Here is an 11858-nt window from a genome sequence, read left to right as displayed (position 1 = left end):
CAAAATTCATTTTGCGCAGATTCGCTCTAATCAGATTCACTTTGGTGTAAATTGAAAGTGACTCGAAAAGGGGTTAAAAAGTAAAGATTATACTCACATGTCTTAAGTCCAACTCTCACCTGTCACAACTTCCCACCTAGTCCTCCTCTTTCTCCAGACAGCCATCGGATTTTCTGGTGGGGACTAAACCTCATATGGTTAGGCAGGCCGAGACCTTCAACCCCACACAGATAAATAGGGTGCGGCGCACTTAATTCACGTCAATGATGGTGGTCATGCCTCATGTGACCGTGTGAGACTTAGTGCCAGAAGATCCGAAGACCCATCCAATGGCCAGGTGGAGCAAGCGGAAGACCGGGTGGAAGCTATGGCAGCAGGAAAGGTGAGGGATGGGCCCAGGACAGTTGGGTATAATATTTTTTTATTTTGTAACCCCTTCCCGGCCATCAAAAAAAACGAGCAACAAAATGTCGGCCAGGTTGATGTCATTTTGCTTGATTCGTGCAAGTGGAATCCAAAACTTTTGGAAAAATTGTGATGACTTTAATTATTTACGAATTGACTCTTTCATCTCTAATCCCTTCCAACTTCAGTCTGTTAGCTGGACGGTGGCGCTAAAATTGGAAATGGAACAGTGCGCAGAAGTCCCTTGTACCTTCATACATTAGAGCTGCAGTAATAGTATTGTGACGCCATATCATGCTCCCTAGTGCATTTTTGTTCCCCTTGAAGCAATACTGCTAGGGAAGAGTGCGACCTTAATAGTGTCCGAAGGGATATGGCATGGGCAGATTTTGAAAGTGACACAGACTGCACCTTTATAAGGATCTAGGCTTGTAGGGCATTCCTTGTCTCGTTAGGGGTCAGTGCTCCTCGGTAACTTCATCTGCCTTGTGGGGGCACTTGTTAATTAATCCAACATCAGACGCTGTTTTCCTCCCGGACAAGCAGGTTATACATCTAGGAGTAGAGGTTCTTGTGGTTTTGCCATATAAAAAAAAAACATAACAATTTAATTCTGAGACTACAAAGAGGAGAGAAGGGTTTGGGCTCGTTCCAGAAAGTGTGAGGAACAATGGTGAGGACTTAATTACCGTACTTTTCATAGTTTATAGTATAGTATAGTTAGTAAAGCCGAATAAAGACTTGCGACCATCAAGTTCGACCTGTTAGTTCTGTAATTGCTAAAGTTGATCCAGAGGAGGGCAAAAACCCCAAATGATTTGGCCAATCTTCACCTGAGGAAAAATTCCCTCCCGACTCTGAAACCAGCAGTCAGAATAAATCCCTGTATCAACCTACTATTTTATTCTATTTTTAAATATATGCTGAAATCTGCCTGGTATCTAGAAAAGCATCCAGTCCCCGCTTGAACTGGTTTAGTGAATCCGACATTACCGTCTCCTCACTCAGTGAATTCCATATTCTCACTGCTCTTACCGTAAAGAACCCCTTCCTATGCTGGTGCTGAAACCTTTTCTCTTCCAGTCTTAGTGAATGCCCTCTTGTTACCGTAATATCCCTCCTTTTGAACAAATCCCGGGCAAGGTCTCTATACTGTCCCCTAACATATTTGTACACATTTATTATGTCCCCCCTCAACCTTCTCTTTTCCAGGCTGAATAGTCCTAGTTTTGCCAACCTCTCTGGGTATTGCAGTCCCTCCATTCCCCTTATTAATTTTGTTGCCCTCCTTTGTACCTTTTCAAGCTCATTTATATCCTTTCTATATATTGGGGGCCATTACTGAGCACAGTATTCCAAGTGTGGTCTGACCAGTGCTTTGTACAGTGGAAGAACAATGTTCTCCTCCTTTGCAGCTATACCTCTTCTGATACATCCCATTACCCTGTTTGCCCTTACAGCAGCGGCCTGACTTTGGGCACTCCAATTTAGTTTGCTATCAATCAAGATGCCCAAGTCCTTCTCCATCTCTGAATTCCCCAATGATTTCCCATTCAGTGAGTATTGGTGACTTCCATTTTTCCTTCCCATATGTATGACCTTACATTTCTCCTCGTTAAACCTCATTTGCCATTTAATGCTCCACCTACCCAGCTTATCCAAATCCCTCTGTAGGTCTGCACTGTCCTCTTTTGTATTAATTGTTTTACATAACTTTGTGTCATCTGCAAATATTGATATTTTACTATTTATCCCGTTGACTATGTCGTTAATAAAGATATTAAATAACATTGGGCCTAGTACAGACCCCTGTGGTACCCCACTAGTGACGCTTACCCAATCTGAGTATATTCCATTTATAACCACCCTCTGCCTTCTATCCTTTAGCCAGTTAGCTACCCACTTGCAGACATTTTCCCCCAGCCCAATCATTCTCATTTTGTATACCAACCTATTATGTGGCACGCTATCGAACGCTTTTGAGAAGTCGAGATACACGACATCCACTGGTTCCCCCTGATCTACTCGAGAGCTAACCTCCTCATAGAAGTCAATCAGGTTTGTTTGGCAGGAGCGATTCCATGAATCCATGTTGGTTCGGGGTTAATAGATTATTAGCATCAAGATGCTCCGTAATTGCCTCTTTAATAAAGCCTTCAAAAATTTTGCCCACAACGGACGTCAGACTCACCGGCCGATAGTTCCCGGCGTCACTTTTCGCTCCCTTTTTGAATATTGGCACTACATTCGCCTGTCCCCAATCAAGTGGTACAGACCCAGTCTCAACAGAGTCCTTAAATATAAGATATAACGGTCTGTCTATCACATTACTTAGTTCCCTTAGTACCCGTGGGTGTATGCCATCAGGTCCTGGTGATTTGTTTATTTTAATGTTACTGAGGCGTTTCTGTACCCCAGCTTGGGTTAGATTTGTCATACTTAGTGGAGGATTAAGTTTGTCACTTCTCATTTTTCCTGTTAGTTCTTTTTCCTTTGTGAAAGTTGACGAAAAAAATGTATTTAATAGATTAGCTTTATCCTCATCTTTCTCTATGATTTTGCCTTCCTCACTTTTTATCGGTCCAATATTATCCGATTTAATCCTTTTACTATTTATATACGTAAAGAACAGTTTGGGATTTGATCTACTTTCCCTAGCAATACGTCTCTCTGTTTCCTCCTTCGCTATTTTTATTTGTTTTTTGCAGGTTCTCGTTTTTTCCTTATAACACATTAGTGCCTCCTTACTGTTTTCCTGTTTTAATCTCTTGAATGCCTCTTTTTTGCTATTTAACGCCCCTTTTACGTTCTTGTTCAACCATATTGGTTTCCTCTTATTTCTGGCCCTTTTATTCCCATACGGTATATATCTCTCGCACTGAGTATTCAGAATTCTTTTGAAGGTTTCCCATTTACTATTCGTATTTCCTTGATTAAGAACTTTGTCCCAGTCAATAAGTTGAAGGTTTTCTTTCAGCTGATCAAACTTCACCCTCCTAAAGTTTAATGTTTTAGTTGTTCCCTTATTGATAACCCTACTGAAGGGCATTTTGAAGTCGATAATATTATGATCACTATTACCTAGGTGCCCCCCTATCTGTACCTCAGTTATTCTATCAGGCCTATTAGTCAATATTAAGTCCAACACGGCCTTCCCTCTCGTTGGTTCCTGCACTAGTTGGGAGAGATAATTATCCTTAATATTTGTCAAGAACCTTTTTCCTTTCTGCGATCTACAGGTTTCTGTTTCCCAGTCAATATCCGGGTAGTTGAAGTCCCCCATTACAATCACCTCATTATGTTTTGCTACTTTGTCTATTTGTCCTAATAGCAGTTTCTCATTCTCCTCTGTTATATTGGGTGGCTTATAGGAGACCCCCAGTAATATTTTATTATTATTTTTTGCCCCCTCTATCTCTACCCACATGGACTCGACCCCCTCTTCTCCCTCTCCTATATCTTCCCTTAGTCTGGGCTTTAGACGTGACTTTACATATAAGCAGACTCCTCCGCCCTTCCCCTGTTTCCGGTCCCTTCTAAATAAACTATAATCTGTTAAATTTACCGCCCAGTCGTAGCTATCGTCTAGCCAAGTCTCTGTTATACCTACGATGTCATACCTCTCCTCCGATATAAGCGCCCGCAGCTCATCCGCCTTATTGGTCAGGCTTCTTGCGTTGGTCAGCATGCAAGATAAAACTTTGGGGTTATTTAGCATCCTATTCTTCTCTAACGATCTAACTGTACTATCCCCACCCCCCTCTCCACCCTCATTATATTCACTTCTCCCCTTCCCCCTTGCTTGCCTCACATCCCACCTATTTCCTTGGTTTCCCCCCCCCGTCTCTAGTTTAAAAACTCCTCCAACCTATTAGCCATCTTCTTCCCCAGCACCGCTGCACCCTCCCCATTGAGGTGCAGCCCGTCCCTACGGTAGAGCCTGTAGCCGACAGCGAAGTCGGCCCAGTTCTCCATGAACCCAAACCCTTCTGCCTTGCACCAACTCTTTAGCCACTTATTCACCTCCCTAACCTCCCGTTGGCGCTCCTGTGTGGCTCGCGGGATTGGTAGTATTTCTGAGAAAACTACCTTGGAGGTCCTTGCCCTAAGCTTCCTACCTAGATCCCTGAAATCATTTTTAAGGACCCTCCATCTACCACTCACTTTGTCATTGGTGCCAATGTGGACCATGACCGCTGGGTCTTCGCCAGCCCCACCCAGTAACCTGTCAACCCGATCCGCGATGTGCCGGACTCGAGCGCCAGGGAGGCAGCACACCGTTCGGCGATCCCGGTCTTTGTGACAGATTGCCCTGTCTGTCCCCCTAATAATAGAGTCACCCACTACCAGGACCTGTCTAGCCTGCCCTACACTTCCCCCCTCCCCCTCATTACTGGAGCATACACTCCCCCGGCGGTCAGAGGATCTGTCGTGCTCCAATAATGCCGGTTCTGAACCAGCCTTCCTATACTTCTTCCCTCTATCCCTTCTAACTGTTACCCAGCTCCCTGCCTGTTCAGCCTGCGCTTCCCCACTAAGCTCCACCCCCAGTGTTGACCCATTGAGTGTCTGCTCGGTGAGCAGCAAACTCCGTTCCATGTTGTCGATGCTCCTCAGTACCGCTATCTGAGCACTTAGATCCAGGATTTGGGCTTCCAAGTGCACGATATGCTCACATCTCTCGCAGCAGTATGGATCCCTGAGCGGTAGCTCAGGGAATGCATACATTGCGCAAGATGTACACTGCACGGCTCCGGCCAACATGGACGTCATTCTAAATATGGGGATACAGTCAGTATATATTTACAAGTACAAAACACAATTATTTATATATAGGTGTATGGACGGGGATCAATTAGGGATGTGCAAGTGTATCGATTAGATATCGGCGCGGGATCAGTTAAGTATGGACGGGGGATCAATTAAGTATCAATTAAGTATGGACGGGGGATCAGCTGAGTGGGTCAGGTGGATTAATTAAGTATGGATGGTGTGTCAATTAACTATGGACTGGGATCAATAAGTATGGACTGGGGAAATAATTAATTGTGGACTAGGGAATCAATCAATTAATTATGGACAGGGGGTTTAATTAAATAGGATGGGGGGTAAAGCAAATAAATAGGTATGGACGGTGGGTCAATTAACTAAGGACTGGGGATCAATAAGTATCAATAATATCAATAAATATCGACTGGGGAAATAATTAATTGTGGTCTGGGGAATCAATCAATTAATTATGGACAGGGGTTAATTAAATATGGTGGGGGATAAGGCAAATCGATAGGGACTGGGGATGAGTAAAAGTGGACAAGGGGAATCTATTAAATAGGACAAGGGGGATCAATCAATTATGGGCTGGGGGGGTCAATCATTTAAATGTGGTCAGGGGGATCACTTTAATATGGACGGGGGGTGGTCGGGGATCAATTAAATGAGGACGGGGGGGTCAATTTAATGTGGTCAGAGGGATCAGTTAAATATGGACGGGGGTGTTCAGGGGAATCAATTTAAATATGGACGGGGGTGATCAATTAAATATGGACGGGGGGGTAATCAATTAAATATGGACGGGGGGGTAATCAATTAAATATGGACTAGGGAATACAATACAATTACAATACAGATACAAATACATTCTGGTGTTCCCTTACATGCCACATGTCTATTGACTATTAGGACATAGTAAATAAATGTAAGGGTTTTTCTTTTCAATTTTATTATGTTATAGTGAAAAAAAACAAAACGGAAATCTTGCAATTTTTACATTGGCCACTAGGCTTAATATTACACTTTGCTTCCTGTTCTGTAAAGATGACTTTTCAGCAGTCTCATTATCATCAAAGACTGGATTACAATAAAAGATAACACCAGTATACACATTAGATACACAGGATCTACCATTCACGATAGGTGGTTTCACTGCTCACCTCCCCCTCCTGTACAATGCCTGATAACACCTCTACAGACAGTAGATAACACAGGATCCACCATTCACATAGGGGATGTCACAGCTCACCTTCTCCATCTCACTACCTTTGCCCAGATTAGTACATACTCAAATAATGCTTCTATGCAAACAAAAAAAGAGTTTTAAAGGCTCATGATTATAAAACTAAACATCCTGGACTTCTGGAAGAGATGGCCAATCTCTCGGAGGTACAAGAGACTCCAAAAAACTCAGTACATGCAGAAGTTCTCTCGCCCCTGACGCCAGGATGCTTCACCTTCCAGGTGCATGGAAACGTAGAAAAATTTGGAGGTGCTCGTTGCGTGCCAAACAGACTCTCCCACACAACCACTTTCAGTAGTTAGCAAATACAGATGGGGGTGTAAGATCAGGGTATATAAACGATCAAGGTCATTTGTGCCCCCTCTACAGTAGTTAATGACTAGCCAGTCACAGACCCCTAATTCCAGCCCTATATGTAATCATAGGAGCCTAAAATAAATAATAATAACAGGTAAGGAAAGAAGACGGGGGATCAGATGTAACTTGGGGTCTTCTCTGTACCACACATTGACCTATGTCGCTTTATACAATACGTTAGCTGCACCCCCAATGACTGGCAGAATTAAGGGCGTTAGTACCAGAGAGGACCCCCTATGACTTCTATGAGAGGGGCCATAACCTTACTAATACAGTAGTTGCAAAAAGGAAACCCTTCCGCGGTGGACGGGCAATCTGCCAGCACGGAGTCGAGCCCCCCATCAGGTGGACTAAGCCGATGTTATGCTGGGTCATACTCTGACAGCAGGGGGGTGACCTGGGTAACACATGCTTTCCGGGACCCCTGGCCAACAAATTCCCGGTTCACAGGACCCCTTTGAGTAGAATGGCCTAACGTCCTGTTAGCTAGCCATAAATCAGGATTATGAGCCAAACAACCATTTGGGCCACCTTCCTGGAAATAATAGGTTTCTTAGCAAAAGGGGGGCAGCTCGCAGAATGTTGCACTGGTAGATGAACTTGTTGTAAAAGGAGATTTAATGTGCAAAGATGGTTTGGCTGACGCTAACCACATAATACATCATATAGTGTGCGACCGGCTTACAGGCCTGGGAAAGCTGTTATTCCATGGCAAATGATGAAAATACTGAGACTTCTTTAAACTGCAGTTCTGCCTTTCCCCATTGGTGGCGCTAAAACAATATTCACCATCTTAATATATGTCAGATTCAATTTCAACGCTAAGTCACATGGGTCCAGTGGAAAGGAGACTGAAAATAAAATCCTCCAAAATAAAATACATCACAGCAGTAATAATATCCTTTAATTAGCCCCTACAGTAATAATGTCTCCATCCTGCCCCCAATGTCTCCATCCTGCCCCAAATGTCTCCATCCTACCCCCAATGTCTCCATCCTGCCCCCCAATGTCCTCCATCCTGCCCCCCATGTCTCCATGCTGCCCCCCAATGTCTCCATCCTGCCCCCCATGTCTCCATGCTGCCCCCCAATGTCTCCATCCTGACCCTCATGTCTCCATCCTGACCCCCATGTCTCCATCCTGACCCCCATGTCTCCATCCTGACCCCCATGTCTCCATCCTGCCCCCATGGTGCGGCTTTAAAAAGTTTTAAAAAAAAAGTTTCTTCTTACCTTGCTGCGCCCGGCACTCCCATCACCGGAAACACGATCGCTGGCGCATGACAAAGACGTCATACACCAGCAACGTGCGCGCTGACGTCAGCTGCCAGCCTGTGATTGGCCGGCGGCTGTTAACTATTGACGTGCGTGAAGCTTCACAGTTCACATTCCTGAACAGGCAGAATCCTGCCGCTGGGACCCGGTGAGCAGAAGAACCCCTGATGGCAACCCTGTGGAGTGGTGATCACACATGTACACTTCAGCTCCGTAAATCCATAGAAGTGAATGGAGCTGAGATCACACATTCACACTTCAGCACCATAGATCCATAGAAGTGAATGGAGCAGTGATCACACATGTACACTTCAGCTCTATAAATCCGTAGAAGTGAATGAAGCGGAGATCACACATGTACACTTCAGCTCCGTAGATCCATAGAAGTGAATGGAGTGATGATCACACATGTACATTTCCGCTCCATAGATCCATAGAAGTGAATGGAGTGATGATCACACATGTGCACTTCAGCTACGTAGATCCATAGATGTGAATGGAGTGATGATCACACATGTGCACTTCAGCTATGTAGATCCATAGAAGTGAATGGAGTGATGATCACACATGTACATTTCAGCTCCGTAGATTCATAGAAGTGAATGGAGCGGTGATCACACATGTACACTTCAGCTCATTAAATCCGTAGAAATGAATGGATCGGTGGTGACACATGTACACTTCAGCTCCATAAGATCCATAGAAGTGGATGGATCGGTGGTCACACATGTACACTTCAGCTTCGTAAATTCATAGAAGTGAATAGAGCGGTGATCACACATGTACACTTCAGCTCTGTAGATCCATAGAAGTGAATGGAGCAGAGATCACACATGTACACTTCAGCTCCATAGAAGTGAATGGAGCGGTGATCACACATGTACATTTCAGCTCAATAAATCCGTAGAAGTGAATGGATCGGTGGTCACACATGTACACTTCAGCTCCATAAGATCCATAGAAGTGAATGGATCAGTGGTCACACATGTACACTTCAGCTCCGTAAATTCATAGAAGTGAATGGAGCGGTGCTCACACATGTACACTTCAGCTCTGTAGATCCATAGAAATGAATGGAGCAGAGATCACACATGTACACTTCAGCTCCATAGAAGTGAATGGAGCGGTGATCACACATGTACATTTCAGCTCAATAAATCCGTAGAAGTGAATGGATCGGTGGTCACACATGTACACTTCAGCTCCATAAGATCCATAGAAGTGAATGGATCAGTGGTCACACATGTACACTTCAGCTCCGTAAATTCATAGAAGTGAATGGAGCGGTGCTCACACATGTACACTTCAGCTCTGTAGATCCATAGAAATGAATGGAGCAGAGATCACACATGTACACTTCAGCTCCATAGAAGTGAATGGAGCGGTGATCACACGTACACTTCAGCTCTGTAAATCCATAGAAGTGAATGGAGCGGTGATCACCCATGTACATTTCAGCTCCGTAGATCCATAGAAGTGAATGTATCAGAGATTACACATGTACACTTCAGCTCCGTAGATCCATAGAAGTGAATGGATCGGCGGTCACACATGTACATTTCAGCTCTGCAAATCCGTAGAAGTGAATGGAGTGGTGCTCACATATGTACACTTCAGCTCCGTAGATCCATAGAAGTGAATGGAACGGTGATCACACATGTACACTTCAGCTCCATAGAAGTGAATGGAGCGGTGATCACACGTACACTTCAGCTCTGTAAATCCATAGAAGTGAATGGAGCGGTGATCACACATGTACATTTCCGCTCCGTAGATCCATAGAAGTGAATGCATCAGAGATTACACATGTATACTTCAGCTCCGTAGATCCATAGAAGTGAATGGAACGGTGATCACACATGTACACTTCATCTCCATAGAAGTGAATGGAGCGGTGATCACACATGTACACTTCAGCTTGTAAATCCATAGAAGTGAATGGAGCGCTGATCACACATGTACATTTCAGCTACGTAGATCCATAGAAGTGAATGCATCAGAGATTACACATGTACACTTCAGCTCCGTAGATCCATAGAAGTGAATGGACCGGTGGTCACACACATAGGCGGATTATAATGCGGGCAACCTGGGCTACCGCCCGGGGCCCCGAGCCTCCAGGGGGCCCGGGGGGTCTATGGCCAGATTGCCATCATTATATGTGCATATCGGCAGACAGTGACAGGGGGGCCCCTGGAACGCTCCCCCAGCAGCGGCGCACGGCCGCTACTTCTTCTTCAGATGGGCCAACACTGCAGCAGTTAACTTCCCTGTGCTGGCCCGCCGCGTCACTGCTAGGAGACACGGCCCTGTGCGCGGCCGTGTCTCCTAGCTGTGACGTCACGCAGTGCGCGCCCGGCCTGCAGTGCTGCACCGGAGAAGAGCAGGAGGACTGGAGCCGAGCTGGGGGATGGTGAGTCTGTGTGTGTGTGTGCAGGCAGATATCATTGTGTGATGTCTGTTTATATGTATTTTTGTGTTTCAAATGTGTTTATGCATGTATGTATATGTCTGTATATGTTTGTGTGTGCGTGACTGCGTGCGGCCTCCTGCTGAGTATAGATGGCGCCGTGCGGCCTCCCGCTGTGTATAGATGGCACCGTGCGGCCTCCCACTGTGTATAGATGGCGCCGTGCGGCCTCCCGCTGTGTATAGATGGCACTGTGCGTCCTCCTACTGTGTATAGATGGCGCCATGCGGCCCCCTGCTGTATATAGATGGCGCCGTGTGGATCCTGCTGTGTATAGATGGCGCAGTGCGGCCTCCTGCTGTGTATAGATGGCGCAGTGCTGCCTCCTGCTGTGTATAGTTGGCGCAGTGCGGATCCTGCTGTGTATAGATGGCGCAGTGCGGCCTCCTGCTGTGTATAGATGGCGCAGTGCGGCCTCCTGCTGTGTATAGATGGCGCAGTGCGGCCTCCTGCTGTGTATAGATGGCGCAGTGCGGCCTCCTGCTGTGTATAGATGGCACGGTGCGGCCTCCTGCTGTGTATAGATGGCGCAGTGCGGCCTCCCGCTGTGTATAGGTGGCGCAGTGCGGCCTCCTGCTGTGTATAGATGGCGCAGTGCGGCCTCCCGCTGTGTATAGATGGCTACCTTCGGCCTCCCGCTGTGTATAGATGGCGCCATGCGGCCTCCCGCTGTGTATAGATGGCACCGTGCGGCCTCCTGCTGTGTATAGATGGCACCGTGCAGCCTCCTGCTGTCTCTGGGGGGGCGACGTGCGGCCTCCTGCTGTGTATAGATGGCACCGTGCAGCCTCCTGCTGTGTATAGATGGCACTGTGCGGCCTCCTGCTGTGTATAGATGGTGCCATGCTGCCTCCCGCCGTGTATAGATGGCGCCGTGCGGCCTCCCGCTGTGTATAGATGGCTACGTGCGGCCTACCGCTGTGTATAGATGGCGCCGTGCGGCCTCCTGCTGTGTATAGATGGCACTGTGCAGCCTCCCGCTGTGTATAGATGGCGCAGTGCGGCCTCCTGCTGTGTATAGATGGCACTGTGCGGCCTCCTGCTGTGTATAGATGGCACCGTGCAGCCTCCTGCTGTGTATAGATGGCACTGTGCGGCCTCCTGCTGTGTATAGATGGTGCCATGCTGCCTCCCGCCGTGTATAGATGGCGCCGTGCGGCCTGCCGCTGTGTATAGATGGCTACCTTCGGCCTCCTGCTGTGTATAGATGGCGCCGTGCGGCCTCCTGCTGTGTATAGATGGCACTGTGCAGCCTCCCGCTGTGTATAGATGGCTACGTGTGCTCAATATTGAGTCATACAATTAATGTAAGGCTATGTGCCCACGATGCAGAAATGCT

General features: G+C 46.5%; 1 protein-coding gene across 1 annotated transcript in view; it reads left to right on the top strand.

Moving 5' to 3' along the window:
• ADAMTS9 (ADAM metallopeptidase with thrombospondin type 1 motif 9) overlaps positions 1-11858 on the top strand; it is a 276312-nt gene that overhangs the window by 240257 nt on the left and 24197 nt on the right. The window lies entirely within an intron of this gene.

Source organism: Phyllobates terribilis, unplaced genomic scaffold (genome assembly GCF_046119375.1).
Source record: "Phyllobates terribilis strain yellow unplaced genomic scaffold, ASM4611937v1 Scaffold_8__6_contigs__length_399053987, whole genome shotgun sequence".
NCBI lineage: Eukaryota > Metazoa > Chordata > Amphibia > Anura > Dendrobatidae > Phyllobates > Phyllobates terribilis.
Note: the sequence above shows the minus strand (reverse complement) of the source record. Positions and strands in the feature narration are given on the sequence as shown.